At 38.6% G+C, this 26,831-nt stretch overlaps 1 protein-coding gene across 7 annotated transcripts in view; it reads left to right on the plus strand.

Moving 5' to 3' along the window:
- The first annotated feature begins 7,386 nt into the window (after positions 1-7,386).
- The window catches only part of ERBIN (erbb2 interacting protein), a 179,477-nt gene continuing 160,032 nt past the window's right edge, over positions 7,387-26,831 (plus strand). For all 7 annotated transcript variants that reach the window (XM_072605104.1, XM_072605107.1, XM_072605105.1 and 4 more), the window contains exon 1: positions 7,387-7,525. The gene's annotated coding sequence lies outside the window, so the exon portion shown is untranslated. The remainder of the gene's footprint in view (positions 7,526-26,831) is intronic.

Consider the following 26,831-nt stretch of genomic DNA (forward strand, 5'->3'; position numbering starts at 1 on the left):
CCAATGCTTCTTTAACTGTGGGTCACAACCCCATATGGGCAACAGTAAAAGGTTTCTGAATGTACAACAACCAAAAATTAATGAAAAATCAAACTCATAATGAATCTGAGGTGTTTCTGACAGCATCTGTGCTGTTACAGAGCAACTTCAGCTGCAGCCTTAGTTCTGAGCACAGGACATTCCACACTTTGTACTGTGAATGCCCTCAGGCCACGAAATGGCAACAAAAGCTGCCAAAAGGGATTTCAAATAGAAAAAGTTTAAGAAACCCTGGTGTAGACGATCACTTTCTTATTCCTGGAAGTCATGCTTCTCTTAATCATCCCATGAGATTTTTTCACTGCCAAAATCATACTGTTGACTCTTTTTGAGCTTGCATTCCATTAAAACTCCCAGATCTTTTTCAAACATTACTTTATTAGGGATTATTATGATTCAGTCAATCATTATAATACATCTGTATAGTATCAATTTTTATAGTATTTGGATTTCTAGTTAGAGGATTGAGTTTTAGTTCTTCTGGTCGTAATGTAAAAGTGAAATACATTGTAGTTTAAAGTCTTGGAGAAACACAAAATAACCCAGTATCTCTAAAATATGATCATGTAAGGTTGAGATCTGATTTATTATTTTGCTGTTCCTATGAGTTAGAAACAAGTAGCTAATCTTAGTAATTAATAAGTAAGATAAATCAAATATTTTTAATTCATTATATTTATAACTTTGCTATCAGGCTGTAAAATTCCCACTTGTGATATGTGTTCATTTTCTTGAAAGTGTGTAGACTCTAAATTTCAATCAATATAAAGTTCTATCAGAATTGATGTCTTTTAATGTAGGGTGAGACTAATAAGGCAATATAACAACTGACCAAGAAATTGAAGGCTTTAGGTAAATGGATCTTATCTCTCAACTTCTAAAGGTCAGTCTAGTTTGGGAATTATTCTTGGAATGTAGAAAAGAGCAAACCCTGATCAAAATTGCAAAGTAAGTGCAATGTGTCTTTGGTATCCCTCAGCCTTCTCTTTTTACACTCCTGGCAGATACTTAATACCATATTCCTAGGGCCTAGAATCATCTCTGAATCTGTTTCTTTATCTGTTAGTGGCATTGTGAGGAGGTAGCTCTCAATAAAACTTATTTTTAGGGAAGGATCTGACAAGTTAATTCAAGTTAAAAAGTATAATATAACTGATAAGACTTCTCCAAGGCTATTTGCATTTTTGTTGTTGTTCAGTCATTTCAGTCCCGTCCAATTCTTCATGACCTCACTTGGGGTTTTCTTGAGAAAGATACTGGAGTGGTTTGCCATTTTACAGATGAGGAAACTGAGGCAAAAGGGCTAAATTACTTGCCTAGGGTCACACAGCTAATAAGTATCTAAGGTTGGATTTTAAAAGAAGACAAAAAAATTAAATAATGAAGTAAAATTTTAGGTATCACCTAGCATAGATCTAACAGGTGGGAGAGGTATTGGAGGGGCATATTAATTTTTTTAGTCTCTGAAATTATGTTGTGCAGGAAGACACTTGGGCAAGCCCTAAATATAGTTCCAAAAATGAAGAGGCTCATGATGGATAGGGAAGGAGAAGGGTTTTGGCCTGGATGATTTAGCTGGATCTCTTCATTCAGACTAGTAAAGGGTTTTTCACATTTGGGTTGATTCATTCATTCAACAAGCATTTAATACGAATCTATTATGTATCAGATATAGTTCTAGGTGCTGGGTGGGGTTGACAAGATGAAATTGAAAGTTCCTGCCATTAAGGAACTTGTGTGTGTGTGTGTGTGTGTGTGTATGCGTATGTGCGTATAGGAGGGTGTTAAGAGGGGGGGAAGTAAACAACAAGCAGACATAAAAGAAAATTTCAAAGTAAACACAAAGTAATTTCAGGGTAGAAGTCTCTAGCAAGAGGGATGGGAATGGGAAAAGATCAGAATTGACCTTATATAGGAGGTAGCATTTGAGGTGAATCTTGAAAGAAGCTGGGAATACTGAACTGGAGGAATGTATTATAGATAAGAAGGACAGCTTGTGCAAATACAGGAGATGGAATGTCTCCTTCCAGGGAATCATAAATGGGCAAGTTCAGTTGGGACCAAGCAGTCTGGAAAACAAAAACCCTTCCCACCTTCTCTCTGTTCTTCCCTTGGGAAAGTTTAGAATCCAGATAAGGAAGATTCCCTTTCCTCAGGCATTTATGTCACCACCTCCCCACTGTTTTCTGGAAGTTGTGGATTTACGTAAGTCTTCATATCTCTCAAGAAAACAGTCAGTTGTTACTCCAGTACCAATATCTCTAGGATCTGTTCCTTTGTGGAGTTCTCTGGCCTCAGTCACTGATGACATAGAGTTGACTCAGAGCCTCATGGGGCCCTGACATTTCTGGGTACTGAAACAATTTGGAGCAGAAATCCTCTAAGTCAAGTGTCTTTCCTCCAAGGGTGTTTTCTTGATCCCTAGGCAATCCAATTTCTTTTCCTTTAAAATTTAAAAATTTTTTTAATTAACAAAAATCTTCCTTTTCTTCCTGACTCCAACCTACTGAAGAAAACAAAATCCTTCTAACTAATCTGCAAAACAATTCCTTCATTGGCCAGCTTCCCAAAATGTGTTTTAATCTGCTTACTGAGTATATCATCACATCCACTTTTAAGAACTTGTCCTTTTCATGCAAAATGAGAATTGAGACACTCAAGGAAATGGACTTCATCTCTACAGGTGTCATTACTCTGGGGATTAAATCTCCATCCCCAGCAGGAAGTCAGTTCTTTCTACCTCAGGTTAAGGCACTGCACTCCACTTTGTGGTAAAGGACACTGGAGTCAAAATACTTGGTTTTTAAGTTCCAGTCTTCCCACTTATGGGCTTCTGAGTTCTTGAACATGTTGATTTTCCTCTCTAGACTTGTTTCAAGAATTGCAACCACAGGACCCTCATACTTTCCATAGGTGCAGCCACAGGAACATTCTGAAAGGTGGTACTACTGGGTGTAAGATAAATGAGATTTTTAGGTCTACTTAATCCAAAGTTTAGAGATTCTAAATCAGGTTGTTCTCCTTTGGAAAGATTAAAGCCTTTGAAATGGGGATGATGTAGAGTAGAACAGGATCCCATATGAACCATTATAATTCTAATCACAATTATTAAGTATGGGTCAGAATTTCATCAGCCTTTAGAGATCCAGGATGAGCTAAAGCTTAATTAAGTAAATATTTACCATCCCAGGAAATATTTTAACCATCAAGGTGGACTTGGAGAATCAGGACAGTTTTAGGTTCAAATCTTGGGTCTCAAACATGCATGATTTTGGGTATGCCATTTTATCTGAATTTGTTTTCCCATATGTAAAGAGGGGATAATATTTACACTACTTTGTAGGGGTGAAGAGAGGAATGCCTTTTGCAAACCTTAAAGCACTTCATAAATATTATTATGCAGCCTTTATATTATGTCTCTTGACATAATCATGATATACTTGGGAACCTAGCCTTGGGTTAATGGTATGCATCAGCTGCTTCCTGGACTTGAAAGCTTCTCTTTAAAAAAAGATACAGATGGTGGAATACTACTGTGCTATTGGAAATAATGAGCAGGATGGTTTCAGAAAAACCTTCGAAGCTCTTAACTCATGCAAAGTGAAGTAAGCAGAACCAGAAGATTTACACAGTAACAGCAATACTATAAGGAGGATCAACAGTGAAAGACAACTTATACTGATCAAGATAATGATCAAACAGCAAAGGACCCATGATGAAAAGCACTATCCACCCCCAGAGAGACAATGTACTCTGGATGTAGATTGAAGCACAATTCTTTTTACTATTTTAATTTTTTTTAAATTTTGTTTGTGTTTCCTTTTTGCAACATGGCTCATATGAAAATGTGTATTCATCCTTCATTGTAGAAGAAGACCATGCCATCAGAGAAATAATGACATGACTTGCACTTGACTTTTTTTTTTTTGAGTGAGGGAGGGCTGTGCAGGTCACCAGCCTCATTTCTGCTCCAGAGCCATATGAATCCAGTGACCAGTTATTCATCAGGATGACTGGAGATGACCCAGGATGAAGCAATTGGGGGTTAAGTGACTTGCCCAAGGTCACACAGCTAGTGAGTGTCAAGCCTCTAAGGTGAGATTTGACTCCTGCACTAGAGAACCATCTAGCTGCCCCTCATATGGAAATATGTTTTGAATAACCTATAATCACGTATAATCAAAATTAAATTGCTTGCTTTCTCAAGGAGGGGGAAGGATTAGGAGGAAGAGTGAGAATTTGGAACTTAAAATTAAAAAAACTGTTAAATCTTTTTTACATGTAACTGGAAGACATTTAATGAAATAAAAATAAATTTAAAAAGAGATACCAGTTCTAGTTCCTGGTATGCTATAATAATTCACATTAATGTAACAGCTTTCAAAATGTTTTTCTTAATATCCCTTATAAAGCAAGTAGTGCAAATGTTACTATCTCCATTTTATAGAAGCAGAAGCTGAAATTCAGGACTTGTCCATGGTCACATGGATAGTAAATGCCAGAGAAACATGTAAAACCTGGATCTCTGACTTGCAAGGTCGATGTTCCCTATGTGACCTTAAATGATAAAGTATATTGTGGGGGGAAAGGCTGGATTTGCAATGAGGGGACCAGGGATTTTTCTGGTCCTGAAAATGTATTATCTGAAATTGAGCAAATCCTCTCAGGTCTCGGTTTCCCCATCTGTATAATGAGGAAGTTGGATAAGTTGACATCTAAGATGCCATTTAGTAGTAAAGCTTTTTTTTTTAAGTTGTAACCCTTAAAAAAAAGAAACACTCCCCAGGGACCAGAGATTTACCAAGTTTTTCTTTAAACCCCTCTAAAATCAGTTCTAGATCAGTGAAATAATCTGTTAATCCTGGTAGTTTTCCAGAAATTATAACGGCCCCCACTCTAATGTTTTGGACACATAGAAGATAAATTTAATCGAGGGTGTTTTTATATCGTAAACATTCACTTTGGTAAATAAGCTGTTGGGGACAATTTATGTGTACTTTCTGGATAAAAGTTTAAAGCCATCTATTCGATAATACAGTGTATAGGACTTTTTATTCATACTCTTTAATAAATAATTCCCTGTCATATGCAACGTTTGGTTAGACAAGTGACTTCAGGGGCCCGGAAATTAGAGGATAGAAAGGAGGCAGCTTCGTTGAAGGCTGGGGATAAAATGTGCCCCATATATCCTTTTTCTGTTCCTTTTCAGTAGTGAAACAAGATCATCTCTTAGTCTGTTAACATATCAAAAGCAAGAGGCAAACAATGCAAGAAGCTACACAATCCACTGCTACGGTGGAGGCTTTCTCGCTTTTTCCAGATGCAATGACACTGAATGCTTTAGTATCTCCCTTAATAATAAATGCAGATGTTTTGTGTGACTGCATACAGCTGAGACATAATCCAGCAGCTGCAGCACAGAAAGCAGCTGTTTGCAGTGCGCCAAATCCTCCTTCTCACCAAGGCACAGGGTAACAACAAAAGCAGTTTTGGAGCCGCCTTCCCCCATCCCGGCTTCGGTCTGGTCTGGCGGGCGGTCGGAGCCGGAGGCCCGGAGGCGCCTCCGCTGAACTGCTCTCGGGGCAGCCGAGCAGCAAAGCGGGGCCCGCTCCGGAAAGGACCCAGAGCTGCTGCTTCCGTGCAGCCCGAGTGTGGCATTCACGGCAGGCAGTCAGGACTGCTCCAGCTGAAAGGAATACTGCCGGCTGGAAGGAAGCCTTCCCTGCCCCTTCACACCTTGCAGATGCACGCCTCCACCACTCGAGGCTGGAGGGCCGGCGGGGCGCGTGGTCGAGACCCGGGGCCTGCAGCTTGCGGCCCAGGAGAAGACCCGGGGAAAATACAAGCACTTGGCTCGGCTCCCAGAGGAGCCGGTCGGGCGCCCCCGGGGCCCTTTCACTACTTGGCTCTTTGGATGCTCGTTGCAACTGGGGGCCTGGAGGAGCCCTCCGAGGGGAGCTGGGTTTATGCAAAAAAAAAGTTATCCTTGCGAGGATCGCCGCGAGGCTCCGGAGGGCCCAGCGGAGGCGCACGCTGGTCTGTTGCCATTTCGCGGCTCTCCCTCAGCACACTTCTCCCTCGAACCGGCCGCGGGCGGCCCCTCCCTCACCCCCCCTCCTTCCCCGAGGGAGGCTTCTTTCATTCCTTTCCTCTCCCCAGAGGCCGAGATGAGCCACTGGGTCGTCACGCCGGCCTCCGGCCGCTCCGTTGTGGCTGGCAGTTGGGGTGAGAGTCCGCTGGAGGCCGCTGGCACCCGCCCCCTTCCCCTCCCCCTCCGCTGCTCGAGTTCGCTGTGCGCAGTGTCTTCTCGTTCGTCCTGGTTGGGGGGCGCTGTTGCCGCCAGGTCCCCGCCAGCCTCAGCCGGAGAGGCCCCGCTCCCCTCCTGCTTCAGCCCCAGCCCGGTCCCTCCCCCCTCCTCCGCCGACTTCCCCTCCCCTCCGGTCGGTGTCTAGTGAATGTGGCGGGGCTGCCGCGGCAGCTTCGGCTCCGGTGTTAAACTCGGCGTCGTCGCCCGAGTCGCTCCCTCCCACCCCGCCCGCGGTCGCGGAGCCTCCTCCTCCGCCACAGCAGTCCGGGGCTCCGGGAGTGGGGCACGGGCGGGAAACCGCAAGCTCTAGGCGAGGGCAGGGGGGTGGAGAGGAGGAGGAGACGGAGAACCCGAGCCGGGAGGACTGACGGCCGGGGCCGGGGGCCGGCCCTCGTGCCTGCCCCCTCCCTCTTCTCCCTGGACTCGGGACCCCGGGGGCGGCCGCGGCAGCGCGGGCGAAGGGCGCGGCGGGCGCGATCGAGACAATAACCCGGCGGCAGCGGCGGCTGCAGGAGGTGGCCTAGCGAGGGCCGCGGCGGCGGCGGCAGCAGGAGGAAGGGGCGCAGTGCAGCCTCGCTCGCCGGGCCTGGGAGGGGTCTGGAGGGGGCGCGTCGTCGGCTCCCGCCCGCCTGGGAGCCCAGCGAGCGCACGGGTAGCTTTGCAGGATTGCCTTTGGATCGTCCATCTCTGCAGCCGGAGCTCGGACGGTCCTCGGCGGCAGCGGGGCTGACAGACAGACACCCCTCCCCCCTGCCGCCTGCCTCCTGCTCCCCACTTAGGTCGAGCCTGTTTTCCGGGTTCCCCTGAGTGGACCTGGATTCAGCTTCTCCGCCCGGGCAGGAAGTGAGTTTCACGCAGTAATTCCGGGCGGTGTCACGAGAGAAAACTTTTTTTTTGCCTTCCCCTTCTCCTCGGGGGATCCTGGTTGGGGAGGCTGGGAAACTCGTGTCAAAACTTGAGACCAGGAAACCGGCCTGCAACGCCCCGCTTGTGCCCCCAGAGCCGAAACCAGCCTCCTCTTCCTCTTGAGAGAGGCCGCCCGGCATCCCCATTCACCTCCTCCTTCCCCGAGAGAAAAGACCCCGCGGAGGATGGAGGGTTAGCGGCGTCTTGGGGAGCCAGGGACCCCCACCATGTCTCCGCTGGGAGCCTGAAGAAGAGGCCGAGAACTCTGGAGAGGTAAATGGGGGCGAACGTGGGGCGGGGAGCAGGGGCTGCATCTCTCTGTCCTTGTTCCCATCGGAAGCCCGGCAGCCCTGGATCGGTGAGATATCGGGGCTGCCTCTGCAGTCCACCCTCCGGTCTGGCATTATCGGGGGGAAAAGGGGAAGTGGGGAACCCAAAGTTGTTTTTTTAGGCTCTTGAGGACATAGAGTTCCTTTGTTCTCCCCTAGGTCCCGAAGTAGGTAAGCACTTGGCCGCTCCCAAAATGCATTCTCCTAAAATTTTTGTTTTAAGTGAACCGAATCTAGCAACTTTGGATTTGCCAGTCCGTCGGGAAGACGTCGCTGTGGGGTGGTGTGCCGTGGACTGCCCGCCACGTTTGTTTACACTGCTAACTAGTAGAGGGCGTTGAAGTGAAGTTCTCGGGGAGGTGAAGGCTGCTGGCTGTGTAACGCAGTGACAAACCCCAAAACTCCTTGGTTCTTGTTGGGGGAGCGATGGGGTGGAAGGCGATTTCAGGAAGATTGAGCCTGTGTTTTCCTGTCCTCCAGAAAGGGTGTTTATTTTGGCCCTTTGCAGAACCGTATGATAAAGTCTTTATTTCACAAATTTATTAAAAAGACAATTACCTTAATCTGATTTTTCCTGTTAGTGCCCAGTTTAGAAAGGAACGGAAATAAGGGATATGATTCCTTGTTCTGAGTAAAGAGGAACTTGTAAGTTTTGAAAAACACCTGCAACTATGTTGATAAGACTTTGATACTATTTATCTGCATGACAGCCACCGTACACATTTATACACAACTTTCTGGTATTTGTTCTTGACTTTTTGAGGATTATCGTTTTGACACAAATACTTATTATATAATGGATTTCTATTTAGTAAGTGTTGTGATCAAATTTAATTTGGAGGCTGAACTTAAAAAGCATGGCAAAAATTAATTGTAAACTGATTTAAAGAGTCACAAAATCTGAAGGGATATCAGAGGCCACCTAGTTCAGTCTAAGTGTTAAAAACAATTAGTAGACTTCACAGATTCTATCAGTTGGTTCTTGTATTTCAGCATATCTGAATTTGTTAGTGTGAAAGGATAGTTAAACTTTTGTCTGTAGTACTTAGGGTGCTAACGAACAAAAAGTTGTCTTTTTGAGTGCAAGGAAAATTCTGGAGGTAATTTCCCATTATAATATCAGTTGATGTTTAGTTTATCAGATCTCAAATAATTAGTGGCAGTTGAAAAAGATGGTAGCTTCCTTAGGGAAAGAAGAAAGTCCAAGTTTAAACTATCTCTATCAAATTATTACTTCTTCCTAACAGCTTTGATCTGTATTAAATGCAAAAAGACAGATAGTAAAAACTTAACTACTACATGTTAAGTTGGCCTTTGTCAGAGTCTTTTTTCTCCAGGTAGTTATTTTCTTGCTATTTAGTTCTGCAAGTAAGTACTAAATCAAACCAGCTTGCTCAAGGAATATAAAATGCACAACTGTATTATTAGCTAGCTGAAGAGGTTATTCCTGGACATCTGAAAAAAACTAAGCAAAATGAATGACATTGAACTTGAGGTTCCTTATATGGCACTTCCTTGGCATAAGAGCAACAAAGCCTAAATAGAGCAGCAGGCCTCTTACAAAGAAAGAGTACATTTCAAAGTTTTGTTTCTCTGTCTTAGTGACTTACAGAAGACAATCGTTACATCAAGCAATAAGTCTGTGAACCAGTTTTCGTTTTTTAATGTAATTTTTGTTTATCTCCTCTCAGGGGAGCCACAAATAAAGACTCAAGATTTTGAGTCAAGAAAATTTTAAACTAGATGTTATTAGTGTTATTTGAATAAATGTCGCTTATCTCTTTCCCCTTCCCCTCCCCCCCTTTCTGTTAGGAGACTCTGTGTACCATTGCAGAACCTCCATTATTTTGCGTTTATAGTCTGTAGAATTTCCTGGACCACTGACGATTTTTTCCAAGTCACTTAGCCAAGTGTGTGTCCAAGGCTTGCCTTGAATTACAGGTCTTACCTTGAGACTAGCTCCTTAGTCATGTTGCCTATTTTCCTTTATTTCTTTAATAAAAACATAATTCCCTCAATAAGTATAGATCTTAGAACTCCATAGGTCCATTAAGCTTGTTGGATACTAGTTTGATCAATTTATGAGACTGTTTTCTTCTGACAGCCTAGAAATAGAGAGTAGACACAATCCCAATTCACTTAACTTTCCTAGACTTTTTTCCATACTTGTAAAAATGAAGGAGCCTGACTGGATCATTTCTAAGTCTCCTTTCATCTTTACATTTTAGCGTTTTGTGATTCTTGCTTGTTTTGTGTGAATGTATTTATAAAAATTACATTTCTTCTAAATACTGTTATCAGTTGTCTGCAGTGGGTCAAATGTGTGTGTATATAAATAAATACTTAGATCTCTTTTGCAGTATTTGATCAGTGACATACATCCCTGAAAATTTTGCTTATAGTGCATGAAATACAGTTGGTGATTTTTATTTGGTTTGTTGAAAATAGAAAATTTAAATGTTTTCTTCCACTTGCTAGTTATGTGATTTGAGTGTTAAGTAATAAAGAACAGTTTGCAGTTTTAGATGATGTCATCTTAACATCTGAGTGCATGAAAAAGCTTATGCCAAAGTGTGGAAGCCAAATTTTGATTTTGTGGTTTTAGTTGTCTTGGGTTTAGTAATGAAGGTGGAAGCAGCATACTGTGGTGGAATAAGTGCTGTATTTGGAGTAGAAGGACTTAGGCTCTGCCACTTTACAACTTGTATGATTGTTGGCAAATTTTCCAAACTCTCTGGTCCTCAGTTTCCTCATCTTTAAAATGAGGAGGGGTTTGGACTAGAAGACTGTTAAGGTCCTCTGCAGCTCTGAATCTGTGATCTTAATTGTTTCATTTAACTCCTTGTAATAAGTTTGAGCTATGTATGTTTCTCCTATGCAAGAATGAAAAGGTTTAAACAAAAATTATTAACCCAATTTGAAACTGAAATGATTTTTTTAATGAACTGCAATGCATTTCTACCTTTTTGCTGCTTTATTTATTTTCCTTGCCCTTTAACCCTTCTCTGCCACTTTGTGTCTTTCTCCTAGAACACCCCTTAATACACATAAACCTCTAGAATGCTTACTCTTTCAAATGCATTTTTTAAAATTTTCTTAATATGCTTGACAATTTTTTGGTACTTTCAATTGTGGCATGTGATTTCTTGTTCTTGAACATAATTTAATTATTTAATGCTTATAATATGCTAGGTGCCAGAAGGAGAGTATAATTGATATACATTTTGCCTTTTTTAAAGGTTTTTATAAGTTCACATTCCAAGCTTATTCCAAGAGAATTTCATTTTTCCTCTTAGACATTTCCTCTTTCAAGGCTTATGCCAGGTATATCTTCCTTCCTAGGTTGCTATCAAAAGGGTCATGTATCAGGTCCACTTTCCTTCTGTCATTCAGATTGATCATTTGACTTTTTTTCCCCCTTTCTGTAACATAAGAAACTTCAGTTGTTGTTACCTTACCTAATTCCTTTCCTTCTTCTTCCTCTGATTGCTTTATTTGACAGTCATTTTCATTTCCCTTTCTCTATTCAGTGCTTTGGATGTCACCGAGCTTGCTTTCTCTCTGGACTGTCTTGTTTCTACACTTGAACCATTGCTTACTTACCTCTTCTTCATTGTTCCATGTCCCATGTCCCTTGCTGTGTTGAAAAATTCTTCCAGGAAGGTTTTGCTTCCTAAACCAATCTGATTTTGTATCTTTTCTTCATTTAAATATACCTACTTTATGATTTAACATAGTAACTTACCATCATTTTTGCATGTGTTTTGTTTTCCTATCTAGATTGTAAACTCTTGGAAGTCAGAAATCATGTGACATCAGCTCATCTTATATTTTGATCTCTCTTTCCTCTGGTCTTTTAAAAATATCTTTTAAAAAGTGTTATTACTTTCTTGATAACATTCTTTGTCCCTATATCAAATCATTATTACTCTCACTTTAAGAATTTTAAATACTAGGGTAGCCCTGGGCAAGTTATTTAATTTCACTGAGTTTCAGTTTCCTCCCCTGTGAAATGAAGGAATTTGACTAGATTGGAGGTTTTCAACCTTTTTTGTATGGTGGACCCGTTTGGCACTTTGATGAAGCCTAGAGGACCATTTCTCTGAGTAATGTTTTTAAATGCATACAATAACAGACAAAGGATTGTAAAAGAAACCAATTAGTCAAAATGCACATTAAAATACTAAAAAAACAAACAAGTTCAGTTACCTTAGGCTAAGTGCCCCTCACCTAGAAGGTCTCAAAACATTGTATTAGGCATTATTTCAAGATGGGGGATCAGGAATATAACAGATGGTTCAGGCCACTTCATGTCTTATAATTTGAAATAGGTGCTATAAACAGTTTGGGTCTGGGACTGAAACTATAATTTCATTGATCTAGGTAACTCCAGGATGAGGAAATTCTATATACCAATGTGGTTTGGCACTTCTTTAATTTAAGAGTCTTAGAGAATTATCTAGACTGTATATATAGAGAGATATTGATGATAAATAAGCGCAGTAATTTTATATTTGTCCAGCTATCACTTATTCAATTATTTGAATTATCCAGGAGAATTATCCAGTTATCTAGGAGATAAGTTAAAAAAAGACTTGAGCAGCTTTTAAAATAGTAGACACACAGTTATGGTAAAATAAAAATTATTCTTTATAAGAGAACTTTTAAAACTCAATATTTAAAGTCAATATTTAATTTTGACTTTACAAAAAATTCTAATAAGCTGGCTTTTCTGATTTCCTAGGGTCATATCAGATTAGAAGTAGCAAATTAAAAGGGAAATTGAGGTGTTTAAGAGAAGCAAACATAGACTTCTGCAAGAAATGACAGGAGATGATAGAAGAGAGAAAAATTACAAAAAAGTAGACAAATGAAAAAACATTGTTGACTTTGTCCACTTAGTTATTGGGCTAAAGACTCCCTGGGGCCATCATTTCATACAGCTCAATATAATAGTTAATTTTATGACCTATGGTCATTAAGAAAAACTGAAAAGTATATTCACTGTATTCTCTTTAAGAAGGCATGGGAATACATAGTGCTTTTTTGTTTTTTAACAAAGTTTTACCTTAAACAGTAAGCCTTAGTTATTTGAAAGATTTGATTCAAGTTGTGAAATACCTTCTTCACCAACAGTAAAGTCTTTTGGTATAATATTCAATTGGGAGTCTTGAAACCTTGGTTTTTGTTATAGGCTGTCTACGAATGAGATGTGTGTGACTTTGCATAGGTTATTTAGTTTTCTGGGACCTCAGTTTTCTCATTTTTAAGGTTTGGACTAGATGATCTCAGGTTCTTTCTAATTTGATGATTTACTGAATCATAGTGAAATAAAAATATTCTTTAAAAATATATTAAAAAACCAACTTCTCTTGCCTATTATGGGTTTGCATATTGGAGAAGATAGCGTTTGGGTTCTGGTTTTATGTGAGTGAGAACGTCTTTGATAGTTAGCTTTGTTCTTCCTCTGTTGGAAGCAAGTTTAAGGGAATGATACTTTTCATAATGGAGTTTTTGATTTCTGTCTACTACTGAAAACTCTTTGGCAGATCACTGGTAATTCATATTAGTATGAAGATCAGATAAGAAGCCTGAAACCCCTAAAGAGATCTCTCTATGGACTTGTCCTAGTCCCAGCCTCCAGCATCCTGGAAGCAAATTTTCTTTTTTGGTCCTTCCCTATGACTTCTGAGTCACTAAAGGAGACACTTTAGATACGCCCACTTGCAAGGGAGTCTCCCAGAATATTCGTGACTAGCTCATGTTGGCAAAAGTTTCTATGAGGCAGCATGTTTGGAAGTGGATCCTTTTGGGGCCCTTAATTTTTTTAATTAAATTTTCTTTTTAGATCCATATTCTCTCTCTCTCCCACATTTCCTGTCTCTTACTCCCCTTTGCTAAAACAAGAAAAATAAAAACATCCTTACAAACTTGTGTAGTCATGTAAAACAAATTCTTATATTGGCGATGTCTAAAGATAAGTTTTAATCAGTACTCTATCAACTCTGTTAGGAGATGGGTAGAATGTTTTATTTCATGAGTCCTGTGGAATTGCTTACTATATTGAGCAGCATTCCTGAGTCTTTCAAAGTTGTCTCTAATTGTTCTCTTGGTTCAGTTCACTTCATTTGGTATCAGTTTATAGACATCTTCCCAGGTTTCTCTGAAACTGTCACCTTCTTTACCACTTATAGTACAGCAGTATTCTATTGTATTCATAGGCTGTAATTTGTTTAGCCATTTCTCAATTGAGGGGTACCCCATCAGTTTCCAGTTCTTTGCCACTACAAAACAAGAGCTACTTTACTTTTTTTTTAAGATATAGGATGTTTTCCTATCCTTTGATCTCTCTGGAATATAGGCCCAGCAATGGTATCTCAAGTTAAAGAGTTTGTACAGTTTTGTAATTTGGGGAGCGTAATTTTTAAAAAATTCATTTTCAGGTCCAAAATTGCTTCCTCCCACCTTCCCTCCTCCACCCCCAATTGAGAAAGCAGGAAAAACAAAACCTATTAGAAGCATGTATTGTTGAGCAAAACAGATTCCTGCTTTGGCCAAAACCAAACAAAACTCTAAAACAATAAGCCTCAGTCTGAGTCTATAAGCTATTTTATGTGGAGGTGAATGGTAGAATTGTGGTTGGTCATTGTATTGATTAAAATTTTTATGTTTTTCAAAGTTGTCTTTACAGTGTTTGTATTTGTGAATTGTTCTACTTATAGGACCATACCATTTATTATTTCTTACAGCATGAAAATATTCCACCAGATTCTTAAGCCATAACTTTTTCAAGCCATTTCTTAATTCCTCCCTGCATTACATGTACCTGTTTTTCTATAGTCCCTCTAGCATCTGTCATTTTCCTTTTTTTTTTGCCAATTTAGCCAATCTGATAGGCATGAAGGAGGAACTCGAGTTGTTTTAGTTTGCTTTTCTCTAACCATTAAGTTATTTGGAGCATTTTTTGGTATTGTTTTTCCTCTGAATTTTCCTCTGAAAACTGCCTTTGACCATTTATTATTGTTGTTGTTGCCTGGCCTTTGTTTTGAAAGAGGACTAATGACATTACAGGGTAGAGTCTTGACCCCAGCATGAATTGGATTTAAGTGAGGCAGAGTTGCACAAATTTGTCAGCCACACTCTTTTTTTTTTTTTAATTTTGTAATGTTTAACAATCACTGCCATACAATTGCGATTTTATCCCTCCCCACCTACTCCCCACTACCCCCCTCCCTCCCCACGACTGCATACAATTCTGTATAGATTCTACATATACTTTCCTATTGAGTATATTTTCACTATAGTCATGCTATGTAGTCAGACTAAGATAAATGAAAGAAATTGTATAACAAATCAGAACATGATACACAAACACATACACATACACAAACATGATCTGCTACAATATGTGAGTGACTTCCATATTTCTCTCTCTGAGTGTGGCAGGCATTTTGCCTTGAGATCCTCCATTGGGATTTTTTTTTTTTATTTTGTAATGTTTAACAATCACTGCCATACAATTGTGATTTTATCCCCCCCACCTGCCCCCCACTCCCCCCCTCCCTCCCCACGACTGCATACAATTCTGTATAGATTCTACATATACTTTCCTATTGAGTATATTTTCACTATAGTCATGCTATGTAGTCAGACTAAGATAAATGAAAGAAATCGTATAACAAATCAGAACATGATACACAAATACATACACATACACAAACATGATCTGCTACAATATGTGAGTGACTTCCATATTTCTCTCTCTGAGTGTGGCAGGCATTTTGCCTTGAGATCCTCCATTGGGATTTTTTTTTTTTTTTTGGTAAGAAGTTCTTGTGTTATTACACAAATCTAAGTCTACCAGAAAAAACTCTCACACACTGTGGTTGTTGCTGTGCATAAAGTTCTCCTGGTTCTGCTCCTTTCACTCAGCATCAGGTCATATAAGTCCTTCCAGGCCTCTCTGAAGTCTTCTTGTTCATCATTTCTTATGGCACAATAGTACTCCATTACATTCATATACCATAATTTATTCAGCCATTCCCCAATTGATGGACATCCCCTTGACTTCCAGTTTTTGGCAACTACATAGAGTGTTGCTATAAATATTTTTGTACATGTGGGACCCTTTCCCATTTTTATGATCTCTTGGGGATATAGTCCTAGTAGCGATATTGCTGGGTCAAAGGGTATGCACATTTTTGTAGCCCTTTGGGCATAGTTCCAAATTGCTCTCCAGAATGGTTGGATGCGCTCGCAGCTCCACCAACAATGAATTAGTGTTCCAACTTTCCCACATCCTCTCCAGCATTTATCATTTTCTTGTTCTGTCATGTTTGCCAATCTTATAGGTGTGATGTGGTACCTCAGAGTTGTTTTGATTTGCATCTCTCTAACCAATAGTGATTTAGAGCATTTTTTCATATGATTATAGATAGCTTTAATTTCTTCCTCTGAAAATTGCCTGTTCATATCCTTTGACCATTTATCAATTGGGGAATGACTTGTATGATTATACATTTGGATCAGTTCTCTATATATTCTAGAAATGAGGCCTTTATCCCCGAGCTTAGCTGTAAAAATTCTTTCCCAATTTACTACATCCCTCCGGGTTTTGGTTGCATTGGGTTTGGTTGTGCAAAAACTTCTCAGTTTAATGTAATCAAAGTTATCCATTTTGCATTTCATAATGCATTCTATCTCTCCTTTAGTAAAGAATTCTTCCCTTCTCCATAGGTCTGATAAATACACTATTCCTTGCTTCTCCAGTTTATTCATGGTATCAATCTTTATACCTAAATCATGTACCCATTTGGACTTTATTCTTGTGTACGGTGTCAGGTATGGGTCTATGCCTAATTTCCGCCACACTGTTATCCAGTTTTCCCAGCAATTTTTGTCAAACAATGAGTTCTTATCCCAGAAGCTGGGGTCCTTGGGTTTATCAAACAGAAGGTTGCTATATTCCTTGCCTACTGCATCTTGAGTGCCAAGTCTATTCCACTTGTCTACCTCTCTGTTTCTTAGCCAATACCAAGTGGTTTTGATAATTGCTGCTTTATAGTACAGTTTGAGGTCTGGTAGCGCTAGGCCACCTTCCCAAGCATTTCTTTTCATTAGTCCCTTTGATATTCTGGACCTTTTGTTTTTCCCAGCCACACTCTTTTCCAGAGTCATTGGAGTCTAGTGGCAGGACAGAGTCAAGATGATTGGTGATGGTCTGGGATGAAGTGGATAACTTTAGCACCTTCGGTGTCCTACCAAGCTCTGAGTGTTCCACAGCGTCTGCTTCAGCCACCTTCATGGCCATTGGAATAAACTGTTCTCATCTACCCATTCTGCTGGGAGGAAGTCTTCCTATGCTTGGGGTAGATATTCCCAAGTTTGAGTTTGAGGCCTGTCAGTTACCCTTGGGGTGTAACTGCTGAACATGAGACAGCTTTTTGGAGCTACAGATGAGAGTTGAGTGCCAGGTGGGCACCAAAGATGAGCAGCACTGAAAAGGTTCAGCAAGCCCTCACACCAGCGGTTCTTGTCCTCCCCGAACACCTTGTATATCCCCTGTGAAAGAGGGTTGAGAGACAAAGGGGAGAAATAGTTGCTGGCCTGAAGGATCTTAGAAGGCAATAGGGGAGATAATAGAAGCATGACATCATTGGTGAACTGAATTTGGTGTTGGAAAGGAAAAACAATCTATTCCACATCTGGATACCAAGAAAAAAGAACCAAGTAACTAAGATATTTAATACTTAGTGATTTTCTGCTAACAAATGTACAAATCAGAACAAGATTGTGGAAGAAATGCCTGGCCAGTAAGATGGTACCTATACTTACCAAATATAACTAGTTCATCTGTTGTGATGGTTAAGGGTTACCTCCATTTAAGTTCATATCTTTTCAACCAAAATGTTGTCTTAGTAACCTCTTTTTTTTTTATAGGCTAAAATAAGAATCATGAAATCTCTATTTTAACCCCTGTTCTTGTTATGTGATTCCTCACATTTTCTTCTTATTTTTATCTCTTTTTAGCCATTTAAATTTGTTGTAATATTTCTGGTTGTCTCATGAAATCATTAGCTTCTCTTTTGTCCATTCTAATTTTCAAGGAGTTTGTTGCTTGGACAAGATTTTGTAGGGTCTGTACTAATCTGTTAATTTCCATCTGAGTTCTTCCTCTTTTCATAATTCTCATTTATTTTCCAGTTTTTCCCTCAGACACTTTCAGTTCCGTTTGCTTTTTTGTTTGCTTGTTCTAGCCTACTTCCTGACCTTGGAATTGGTCTCTATGCTCTTCAAGAAGGAAGGTCTTGGATAGTTCTGTTACTTCTTGAGTTATTGAGTGTTGTGTTATTCCAGGATCTCACTGACATGTTGGAGACCTGCAAGCTCTAATTTGTTCCACTGATTGACCTCTTTTTCTTAACCAGTACCAAATTGTTTTGATGATTACTGCTTTTTAGTATATAGTTTGAAGTCTAGTACTTCTAGGCTTCCTTCCTTCCCAGTTTTTTTATTATTTCCCTTTAGATTCTTGATGTTTTATATCTCCATATTTATTTTGTTACTTTAGTAGCTTTTTAAAATAATATTTTGGTAGTTTGGTATGGTACCCAATAAGTAAATTAATTTGTTGTCATTTTAATTTTGGTAAATTTAATTATTTGGCAATAAGTAATAATTAATTTGTGTTGTCATTTTAATTTAGGTAAATTTAATTATTTGGTAATAAGTAATAATTTGTGTTATTTTTATTTCTTACTGTTGGTAATATACAAAAATGCTGATGATTTATATGGGTTTTTACTTTATATCTTGTAACTTTGCTGAAGTTTTTGTTTCAATTTTTTACTTGGCTCTATATGTTAGCCTCTTAATTTTTGTAGATGAAGAAATAGCAGAGCTTGTGAATTGTCCAGTGGTTCTACAGATAGTAGCAGCAAGTATTCTTTGTGGGCTTTGACCTCAGGTCCTCTGACTCTAGAGCTTTTTGTACTGTACCACACTGCAAGTGAGAGGGAAGAGACCAAGTTTTACCTCATGGTTTTGAATCATGTGTGAAATTGTATAGGAATTATAAAGGAAGAATGTTTTGGGTGGGCAGAATATGAACTTCTTTTTGGGACTTGTTGACTTTCAGGTCCTGGTGGAACATTCTTGATTGGAAATTCCTGTAGTTCTGAAGTGTGTAACTCATGGAGTTACATGTATGTAAAGTGTATGGCTTTGAAGTGTGGGAAGGCCAGAGGTATAGAAATCTTAGAAGTTAGGTTATTCTTAATCATTGCCTTCCTAATAACTGCTCTACTTTCTCAGCCAAAGGAAAGAGAAGGGCACCAGAGATCTAAGGAAATAAAAGCAGTATGTATGTCCAACATTATGCAGGTACCTCTTTTCTTAGTGTTACCCTTGTAGAATTGATGAAGTTGGTGGATTCAGATTTCATGTGTCATATGCTGTAGCAGACAGGGACAAAAGGGATTGGATTTGCTCACTAATAGCTTCCTTTGGAAATTTATTTGGATTTACTCTTGTTTTTGAATTGCAAACACCCTGGGATGATTAAGCCTTATTTACAATTTACTTTAAATTACTCTAATTATCTAATATCCTAATACCTAAGTGAAGAAGGGGATGAAGAATCTGAAATATTTAGCCCAGAGAAATAGATATTTAGATTTTATAACTACCTTTTTCATATTTAAAAGTAGTTAAGTGGGAGAGGAACAAGACTTAGCTTGTGTGGTTCCATGTGATAGAATTAGTACTAATAGGTCCAGGATAGGAGGAGACAGATTTCATGGCAATGCAGGGGAAGAAATTCATTTAAATTAGAACTGTCCAAAATGGAATGAACTACCTTGCAAAATAATTACTTCACTATTTATAATTATTCAGGTAGAAGCATAACATTGCAGGAGAAGGCCTCTCTCTTTGGATGAGAGGTTTAGCTCCAGACATGCCCCAGCTTTTTGTCCATCAGTAGTTTCTTGCAGTCTTAAGATATAAACTTCTTATATCCTGGCATTTAAAAATCCCACCACAGTCTAGCTTGCCTCACTTTCTAGCCTATTTCACATTACTGCCCTTTATGAAATCTGTGTCCTGAACTATTAACTCCCTTTGTAAGTCATTTACCAAGTCTAGATTGTACTTCATTTTTTCATTTTTGCCTGTTAGAATCCTTCACTTCCTTTAGGCCTCAACTTAACTCCACATCCACATATTGAGTGTTTTCTGTCTTCAATTTTCCTTGTAGCATACACATATGTGTTTGACTTGCAACATTTTTTCTTCAGTAGAATATAGTCTTCTTGAGGTTAGAGAATTTTAAAAAATTGCACCTACATTTCCTTGCATTAGGTAGGCACTTAATAAATTAAGTTTCTAGATTTTCCGTCTTCTAGATTAAGAAATGGTAGAAACCATGGTCAGCAATAGATGGTATTATTGAAAATAGGAGACAGGTCATTTCTGGGGCCTGAAGAGAGAAAGAAAAGAGTAACTGAGAAGTACTCTCAGGGATTGACACTGGCAGAGGGTCATGGGCTCTTCTTATTTCTGATTAAGAGCTTTTTGGTCTACTTTTTCCTTTCTATTTTTAGTTGAAGCTCCTGCTTCAGATAATGGGAGCCACCGCCAGTGAGTTGGACTTTGTAAAGTCCTGTTCCAGTTACTCAGAAAGGAAACAGTAGTCCCATACTAGAGAAACATTAAGTGCATGTTTATGTGCATTCCACTTGGCTGAGAGCTGGGGGTACTCAGAAGGTCTACTCTCAAGGAGTTGACATTGTACTGAATAGATAGACCTCACTTGTTCAGTAGATGAGGTGAGGAAGGCTATGCCTTAGATTAATTTTGGGTTTCTATTAAGACTCTTTTTGGGATTTGCCTAAGAATCTAATCACTATGTATGACATTGATTTTTAGAAAAATTTATTCCCCCTTTAAATTCCAAATAACTTTGGTATAAAATTATTTTTAAATTGGGGATTACTTGTAGTGAATTTCATTTTTCTATAATTGTCATTTCAGTTACAGAGCTGGATTGTGCTCATGGAGGGCAATGATCTTGACTACCTATTTTGTGTTCCCCATGTCATTCTAGTATAGTATTGGGTACATAGTACTTAATAAACATTTAACTTTTTTTTTAGTTCTGTAGACTTAATTTATGTTTAGAATCAAAATAACTGATAACCCATCTTCCTTTTCCAGATGTCCTATACCTTCTTGCACACCCCCCCTAGCCCCTCACCCCCCTCACACACTTTGAATTATACAATACAGCCTGTAGTAGAAATTTTCTTCAGTTGCTTGCCACTGAACTACTTGCCACCTCAAAACAGAAGGCAAATTGAAGAGTTCGCAGTGTGTAGTTTATTGAAGGGTTTATCCTCTCCTTATATTTCCTTTGCAGTCTGTGTCCTTCAGTATCCGAAGGCATCTTTCTGGATTATCCAGAATTTCCTATGGATTATGTTTTGTATTTGAACTCTAGTGGTAATCCAGAATTTGACTTTGCTGGATTGACTTTCTGTCATTACCTCCCACCTCTTCAGCTGCTCAGTTGTTCATGTTTTTATTGATGTCTTTTATTTTTTAAATCTCCATATTCCCCCAGGATCTCTGTTTCTCAGAGAACCATCTCATATAACAGACAATATTTTTTGAAAATAAGAAAAAAGGAGAAAAAAATCAGCATAACTGATCAATATATTGAAAAAGTCTGTAAATATGTGCAGTGTTCAACACTTAATAGACTTCCTACTTCTCAGAGGTGTGGGTTGGGAGTGTCTTCTCATGTGTCTTCTTTCTAGAGATGCTAGTTCTTTATAATTTTGCAGCATTCACTTTGAATTTTTTTTGCTTGCTATGTGATCATTCTTAACTTTTATGTTGTTGTAGTCACTGTATAGATTGTTTTCTTGGCTCTGCTTATTTCACTATGCTGTTTCACTATGTTCATGTAGATCCTTCCATCACTTTTGTCATTTCTTTCAGCATACTTAATATTCCATTATGTTCTTGTGCCACAATTAGCTTATCCATTCCCCAAATGCTGGGCTTTGTCTCCAATTGTTTGCTCTCACAAAAAGTGCTGCTATAAATATTTTGGTGTATATGAGGACTTTCTTTTTGTCAGTGACCTCCTTGGGGCATAAGCCCAGTATTGGGACCTTTGGTAAAAGGTATGGATGGACATTTTAGTCACTGTATTTGCATAATTCTAAAATCACCATTTCATTATAACTTAAAAGTAAATTAAAAAGTCTAAATTACATTCTTCTACTCAACATGCATTTGAAATAGACTCCTCCCCTGCTGCTAAGTTGTACTGGGGATGGGACCCTGTTTTAAATAACTTTGTATTTATCCAGTGTCTACCTACCCCAGTGCACTTAGATGCTCAGTAAATGCCTGTGGAATGAATGAATGTTGTTTAACTTGTGTTTCTTAATCTTGTTCAAAATTGTTGGGCAAAAATAGTAATCTGAAAACTCCCCCTCCCCCCAATTATTTTTAATTACAATTTGCATATGTACGAAAATTGGACAACTTTTATAGATTTCTCAGAATTTGATTAGTGAAATTAGCAATTAGCCAACGATGGAAGTGTTAAAATGGAACTGGAAATAGGTTCAGCGGGAAAGTCATACGTACACACTCAACTAAATATGAAATTAATGCAATCAGAAGAGACTCCAGCAATACATAGTTTCTCCAGTACAAATAATTCCTAATTGAAGTTTGAATAAAGGTGCAAAGTAGAGTTAACAGTGCAAGCGAAAGGAATAATTATATAAAAAAGAGAAAGCGTTTAGGAACTTTACTTCTGTCAAGCCCTTGCAGAGCTAGAAATGTTAAACGTTATTACTCTGCCTGGTTCTACGTTTGCCTTTGTTTTCAAAGAAATATAATTCAAATGGTGACAGTCTTTGGAAATGATTTTTCCTGAGAGAATTAGTGTAGCCTCTAAGTTTATTTTGTTTGGCCAGGTTTTTCTTAGAACTCACTGATTAAAGGAATAATGATACTGTGCTTTGTAGAAGAGGAGTTACTGTCTTTTGGGGTAGTGTTATTATTAAGATTGTACCTCTGTGTCTAAGTTTCCAAGCTATGATTTATTGTTAATAACTGTTTGAGTAGTTCTGTCAGTCCTCATAGTGTGAGTTTTGTCTGTCTCATATGCACCTCCATATCTCTCTCATCATTGTCTATATACATCTAATATCTCTATCTGTCTAATCGGTCTCTCAGTTACTAGCTATCCGTAACTGAAGCATTCAAAGAGTCTTTTTCTAGTGCTTGATGACTCTTGAAATGTGTTAACATTGATTATTTTATCATTTAATTGCTGAACTCTTGGAAGAATTCATGGAAAGCAAGAGAAAGGTTGGTGGGAAAGAGGGGGCAGGGAGTGCATTCATATCTTTTACTATAGAAAAGATAATATATCCAGGAGCTATTATTTATGATAACAATCAGTTGATTGTATCGATTTTGATTGCATTTTGAAGAAGCAAAGTTAATTAAATAAACAAGGCTCTTGGCTGAAGGAGAGAAAGGGATCATCTAATATCATCATCTGGTAGCTTTCTGGTTGGTCTCCTTGCCTTAAGTATTTGTCCACTGTTTAATTCCAGTAGCTCCCTATCACCTCGAGGACAAAATATAAAATCCTCTTTGGCTTTTAAAGCCACCCATCTAACCTAGCCCTTTCCTACCTTTCATACTTACAGCTTCCTCTTCTCAGGTATTCTTCTATCCAGTGATCACTGACTTCATTACTGTTGTATAAGAAACGCCATCTCCCTACTTTCAGATGTTTTTTCCTGACTGGCCACCATGCCTGGAACTCCCCCTCTCTCCTCATGTCTCTTTCCTGGCTTCTGTGACTTCTTTTAGATCTCAGATAAAATCCTACCTTATACTAGAAGCTTTTGCTGATTCCCTTTAATGGTTGTATCTTCCCTGATGATTATTTCCTACTTGTGCTGTGTATATTTGTTTGTACATAGCTATCCCTTCCATATCACCTGTGGTAGGGCTGCAGAGGCCCTGTGATCTGGAAAATCTGCATAAAATTTTTTTGGCCCTTTCTTTGTATCAGATAAGAAGTTTGATTTTTCTTCTTTTGTGGGATGTTTATAATACTTTATTGTAAAATTTGGGTTATTTGGTCATAGGCTATATTATATAATACTATACATATATTTTGTGCATTTTTATGAGTTCAAACTTTTTCTGTGCCATCTGCTGGTCTTCTTGTTTCTGTCTGTCACTTCCACAAAACTCTTCAAAAATTCCCATTTAATTTCTTATGCCAGCCTGTGATATGTTGAAACTGCAGTGGGGAAAATTGAGTTGTGAAAGCGATAACTAGTTGTTTGCATGCTATCTCTAAAATGAGGTCTTTATCAGAGATCCTTGCTGTAAAAATTTTCTCCCAGTTTTCTGCCTTCTTTCTAATATTGGTTGCGTTGGTTCTGTAATCAAAATTACCCATTTTGCATCTTGTAAAGCTCTCTAATCTTTTTTTTAATGTACTATTTTATTTTTCCCCAGTGATAGGTAAAAATAATTTTTAACATTCCTTTTTAAATCTCTGAGTTCTAAACTCTCTCCCTTCCTCCATACTTCACCCCTCATTAAGAAGGTATTAAATTTGATATATGTTTTACACATGTAGTCATGCAAAACATTTCCACATTAGTCATGTTGTGAAAGAAAACAGACAAAAAAACTCAAGAAAAAATAAAGTAAAAAAGGATGCTTCAACCTATATTCAGACACCATCAGTTCTTTCTCTAGGGATGGGCAGTATTTTTCATCATGATGTTCTGTATTTTTTGTTTGGTCCTAAATTCTTCACTTCTCCATAGATCTAACAAGTAACTGTTCTGTGCTCTCCTGATTTGCCAGTGGCATCACTCTTTATGTGTAAATCACCCATTTTGACTTTATCTTGGCATATGTTGTGAGGTGTTGGTCTATACCTAGTTTCTGCCATACTGTTTTCCATTTTTCCCAGCAATTTTTGTCCCAGAAGCTTGGATCTTTTTGTATATCGAATAGTGGTTACTTTGGTCGTTTACTATAGTATATAGTACAGTGCTTTGCCTTTATGGTTTATAGTTGTTTATATATTTGCATTTTTATAAATATAAAGCATTTTTATATTTATATAGTTGTTCATGTAATTTTTACATAGTTATGATTTATAGTTATGGCTTTGCCTGATAGTTTTTTGCCTTTCTTTGTATCCCAGATACTTAGCACAATACTGGTAAGTAGTATTTACTTAACAGAAACTTATTGATTTATCTTATCTCCCCATACAATGCAGCCCTTCCAGGAATTCACTGATTCCTGGAATAAGCATTGTATTAATAAAAGAAGAACTTTGTATTTCTCCATAGATTAGAATAATAAAATGACTCACTACCTTTACCCTTGGGACCTGTATAGACTAAGTTTAATCCTTCTTCCACATTCTAGTCCTTCAGATATGTGAAGATAGCTATCATATTCCTTCCTATGCTGTTCTTTTTAAGGCTTAATATTCCTTTAATATATCATCAATTGTTTTTCCATCTGGTAACACAGAAAGATACAAAGGAATTGGTTATAAGAAATAGCAAGTACTTCTCTTGTAGGCCTGAAATTTTTAAAGTCATTTTTTGCAGAGAATTAGATTTGCACATAGTGAATTTTAGCCTTTTAGTAGCTATTTTAATATTTTTTGTGTGTATTTTTTCCGTTCTCTATTTTCCACCATATAAGCCCAATAGCTTTAATTGGTTCAGTGGTCACAGAACTCATATACTGACCAGTGCTCTTAGAAATGTATATCTTTGGTTAAAAGGAAAATCACTCAAGAGATGACTCAAAGTATACAAATCTATTTCTCCTACTATGAAGAGCAACTCTAGGTTATGTATTTTGATGGTGGCATAGCAGCATTTAGTTTACACGACATAGAGGAGGTTAAGAACCCCTGTCCTAGATTCAGAGTTCAAACTTGACTCTGAAGTTGATTTTGTGATCTATATGATTCTATGCCAAAGAAGACTGTTACAATTTTTATCACTTCCATTTGACTTGTGAGGAAAAAGTGATACATGCTGGTAGGTTTAAGAGCCAGGGGATTCAATTCAGTTCCAGATCTTCTGACCCCCAACTCCTTCACCCTTGCTACTACACCATGTTACTCTTTGTGCTATACCATATTGAATCATGTTATAACAGTATACATAATCATCTCAAAGCTTGTACTTTATAGTTACCACCCTATAGAGCCAACACAATAGTCACAGTGCCTATAGTGGCCATGAATATCCCGGTGCATCTGAATTGCGAAATACCACAGACTCTCCTCATGGAAGACAGAACCAAAACATTTATTCAGACACCAGAAAGTCATCATATTAACAGAAATCTATACACAATAACAATGCAGAGGATAGCACCATCCCTAAGCCATCCCCATGGTAGGGCCTTCCCACAAACAGATACTCAGGAGACTAGCAGTCTACCTCCTTGCTTTCCCTCAGTTCTGATTGCTGTGACTAATTCCCTCTCAGCTGTATTCTGGCTTTGCCTCTTCCTGTTGCACCCTTCCTACTCCACCTCATCAGCAAATTCCTCCCTCCACAGACTCATGTGACTCAGGCTTCCAAGGGCCTATTAATGAATGGGAAAGATCTTCCCATTTAAATTACCATTACATACCCTTACTTCACTGATCTTAAGGCTAGAGATAATTCTTCAGTACTTCAGGGATCTATAGTTTCATATTTATGGAGGTTTCTTCTTTTAGCATAGATCACATTCCTTTGACTGACCTTAGAGTCTTAGAATTGCTATGGATAAAAAAATTACTGAAAAAAATAATTACCCCATAGCCACTCTAAGTAGGTCCTTTGATATAATATCCATTTTTCATTCATTACTTTGTCCTATGTTTGAAGCCTTCCTAGCTTGGTATGACCAGCTATGATGTATAGTCATTGTATATTATAGAAATTTGTGTTAATTGGCTAGTTGTCTTAGTGACAGATTGGATGGCCAAGAACAGTTCCATTTATCTGTCTCAAAAAGATTCTTGAATAATACTGAATAGTACTTCAGGGAATCTGAGTTGACATTATTGTGGGTATCGCTTGCAAAGGTATAGATTGCAACTTTATTGATGTCTTATCATGTGACTCTTGTCATGTCCTCCACAGGTAGTGTACCTCTGTGATATA

The sequence above is a fragment of the Notamacropus eugenii genome, chromosome 4 (genome assembly GCF_028372415.1).
Source record: "Notamacropus eugenii isolate mMacEug1 chromosome 4, mMacEug1.pri_v2, whole genome shotgun sequence".
In the NCBI taxonomy this organism is placed as follows: Eukaryota; Metazoa; Chordata; class Mammalia; order Diprotodontia; family Macropodidae; genus Notamacropus; species Notamacropus eugenii.